General features: G+C 35.3%; 1 long non-coding RNA gene across 3 annotated transcripts; it reads left to right on the top strand.

Moving 5' to 3' along the window:
• The first annotated feature begins 348 nt into the window (after positions 1-348).
• On the top strand, positions 349-1,946 carry LOC111891567 (uncharacterized). Of its 3 annotated transcripts, none has more exons than XR_006183851.2 (4): positions 349-739; positions 825-1,162; positions 1,238-1,372; positions 1,464-1,946. It is a non-coding gene; the product is annotated as an uncharacterized LOC111891567 (long non-coding RNA). The 3 variants fall into 3 exon arrangements; XR_006183850.2 differs by having other exon boundaries at positions 825-1,372; positions 1,464-1,508; positions 1,667-1,946; XR_002850249.3 differs by having other exon boundaries at positions 825-1,372.
• The last annotated feature ends 1,800 nt before the right edge of the window (positions 1,947-3,746 follow it).

The following is a 3,746-nucleotide window of genomic DNA, read 5'->3' as shown; positions in this document are numbered from 1 at the left end:
ATGGAATCAGATAGGGGTCAATTTCAAATTTCTTCATGCTTGGAATATTTTTGAAATTGTCAAAAAAAATGGCAAGAGGTTGACGATTCTTAAACCTTTATGGGTGGTTCTTCTAAATGAACCAAAACATCCGAAACGACGCATAGTCAATCATTCAATGTGCATGTTGGGATTAACCTCAATGACGATAAGCCTTTTGAGGTTTCAAGAGCCACTTGTCCCATGGGAAAAGACCAAGCCAAGCAAAAAAGGGAAAAGTGGCGGCAAGTGGTCTGGGATGTGCTTCGGGTACTACAAAAGGACTAATAGAAAACTCTAAATATAATACTGTTATAATGGATTCGGTATTATATAATCATAAATGGGTTTCGCGAAGGACATAGAGTATGGTTGAGAAACAAACAACAGTAATATATTTGGTGTTTATCTAGAAAAACTACCGGCTGGTTACTTTAGCCGCATTTTCTTAGTGTGTGAAATGAATTTTTCAATTTCCCACTAAAGCAAAGTTTCATTTTCCCGCTCCCTACCCACACCCACGCCCCCACTCTCAAATTAATATTGACTCAAATGCACAGGGGTTTGTTTAGGGTTCTTCCATCGTCAACTATCCCCCTTCCTTTGAACTAACATCCATGGTTCGTTTAGGAACTTGTGATCATTAACAGCGACAATGCATATGTGGGGGTGAATGATAGAGATGGAACCACTGAACGGACCTCTTTCTCGATCGATTTAGGTAACGTCTAAAATACTGTTTCATGGAATTAGTACTCATTTTTCAATTCTAAACTTGTTCTTGGTTTTCTTTTGATTCGCATCAGGTTCATTAGTCAACCAAGATAAGGGAAAATCAAAGATATTATGCGTAAAGTATTTGCAGTTGCTTTATTGTAGACCAACTGTTTGATATAATGTATGTACATGTTGTTAGTTGGTGTGGTTGTTTTGTTGCAGATCAACTATTACAGGAAGAAAATCCTGATCGATAAGTTGTTCAATTCCACTTTGTGAGATGTTATCTCTTATTATATTATCGGTTTCATTCACTATGGCTGCAGGAAGTCTTTTCTTAAAAGTAATAGTTAATCTGTGTTTGATGGAGGTAATGGAGGCATGCATTATCATGTGGTTTTGATTAAAAAAATGTGTGGAAACTAAGGTAATCTTTGTTTAAGCTTACTTAAAAAACGTGACAGACAGTTTCAATTTAATGTTCTGGATGAAATTTGTTAAGGGTCTGTGGACCACAATCGCCAAATTTGGATTATGTGGTTTGTGAATTATCACTTTTCTGCACATCAAGAGGCTGGAAATCGTTGCATACGATTTTAATTATGTATATTTCGGGCAATGTCTTTTACTTCGGCGGGTAAGTATGCTTCCATTCCTATTCTTATCTTACTTGTTTGCGTGCTCAACTTATTTTTTTTATTTTACATTGAACGATGTGGATCATTTAGGCACACGGACTGTGATCTTCGATTCAAATTCTTCGTGTAGCATATGTAGGTACATTCTTTCCTTGACATGTTTTTATTTTAACTGGTGTTGCTCTTAATAGTATGTGGATAATGGTTTGTCAAAGATATATGAGGCAAAATATGGTTTTCTTTTAAGGTGACTTTAATTATTTGGCCGAATGATTTCTGTTACGATGAAGCAGGGGACTTAATCTCAGAAAGGAAATTGGAATGACTTAATTAAAGAGAGCGACCAACATAACACAACACTGAAATCTCAAATTCTTTTCCATGGAATGCCTAAAGCTGTAGATTAGCATAGATAAATTAGCATTTCTAGTTACCCTTGTTGCTTACATTGATCTGATGAATTTGCAACCTTAATTATGGTGCAATGAAGTGTAATTTTTTTTTTGCGACAAGCCGACAACCATCCAACTTTAACATTTACATCTAATTTGAATTTTCTAGTTTTTGCTTAAATCTTGCAGTAAAGATCTATCAATTTAGTTATTATTATGGCTTGATTATTCCTATTATTTTTTGAGCGAGACTTAGTTCTCTTCAGGTATGAAGCTTGAATCAATTTAAGAGATAGTGAGTACAAGCCCAAACTCCGTAACATGTGTCAGCCACACAAAACTGCAATCTATTTTTTTTAATAAATTTTCTAGTTATAAAATACGGTTGTGTATAAAGAATAGTATTCTATTGTACTTATACAGTACGGTCATATAACCGTACTCTATTTAAGCTTCAAATAGGAAACTCCCCCCTTAGAATACGGCCACAAAACCGTATTATAATACCTATTTTAACAGTATTCTATTACCGGTTTTGTAGTACAAACTAACAACCAAAATGGACAACTTGAAGTCGTATTTAGAACAATATTTGGCGGTCGCACAAGAGAAACAAAAAAATTGTGTCATGACGATCTTAACGAGAGACACTAGCGCTCTCACCGGACATGAAAAAAAATGACGATAAAAGCAAAAGAGGGAATCACGAAATCATACAACATCTAGGTTTCGTTACTTAAATTCCTATGGTTTTTTTTTTTTTTTTTTTTTTTGTGGTTTCTAGGTTCGTAATTTAAAATTCTATGTTTTTTTTGGTATTGTAATTTTATTTTCTAGTTTAATGAAATTTTAGTTTTTTTTAAAAAAAAAATAGTATGTTTGAAATGTTTATTTTTTAAATTAATTACTTTTTTTTAAATATCATGGTAAGTGTGACAACCCATGCCATGTAAATGACAAAATTTTGAAGAAATGTGGCAAAGCTGACGTGGTACCTATGTGAACCGTGACAAATTTGACATTACTCCCTTCAGCCTAACAAAGAAGACAAGATGGTGTTTATTTTTTTGTAATATCTACCACATATACATAACACACTTTATGGTAGTTATGTTAGGCTGCTCGGTGTGGATTCAGGAAAGAGCTCGACGACCTCGATGAACAACGAGCCGATGCCTCGACTCTTTTTCCATTTAATGTATGTCGAGTTTGATGCCTTGGGAATGACCAATGGGAGGGGGACACCGACTCTTTTTCTATTTAATGTTCCTTTTTAAAAAAAACATATCCTATAAATACAACCTAACTTATTCATTTTACCACATCAAAACCATATTCTACATCTCAAATACTCTCTCAAAATGTCATCTTCACTGTGCATGTTTGATGTGTAGCTTGAAACGACCATAGAGGTCATTCAGGAAGCGGAACAAAAGATTGAAGAACTACGACAACAAAATACAGAGAATGCACACCGAATGAAGAGAAGATACATACAAAGACATCGTGAGACGGCTAATGAACGAATCATGCATGATTACTTTGTTGAAGACGCCATGTTTCAAGGATATTATTTTCGTCGCCTATTTCGTATGCATAAAGCTCTATTTTTACATATCGTCAACGACGTCACGGCAGCGTGTCCATTTTTTCAACAACGTCGGGATGCTAGAGGTACAGTTGGTTTTACTCCTATATAAAAATGCATCGCTGCACTTCGTCAATTAGCGTATGCTACTTGCCCCGATGCACTTGATGAGAATCTTAGGATGTCTGGATGTACCGTATGAAAAAGCCTTCACAAATTTTGTAAGTTTGTCATGAAATTATATTGTCCACGATATCTGCGCAAACCTGCTTGTAGCCACATCCAACATTTGTATGCTTATCATTCAAATGTACACGGATTCCGTGGAATGTTGGGAAACCTAAATTGCCTCCATTAGGAATGAGGTTGTTGTCCGAACGACCATAAAGGCCA

Source organism: Lactuca sativa, chromosome 5 (assembly GCF_002870075.4).
Source record: "Lactuca sativa cultivar Salinas chromosome 5, Lsat_Salinas_v11, whole genome shotgun sequence".
NCBI classification, from domain to species: domain Eukaryota; kingdom Viridiplantae; phylum Streptophyta; class Magnoliopsida; order Asterales; family Asteraceae; genus Lactuca; species Lactuca sativa.
The sequence above is the reverse complement of the archived record's forward strand: the minus strand, read 5'-3'. Positions and strand labels throughout refer to the sequence as shown.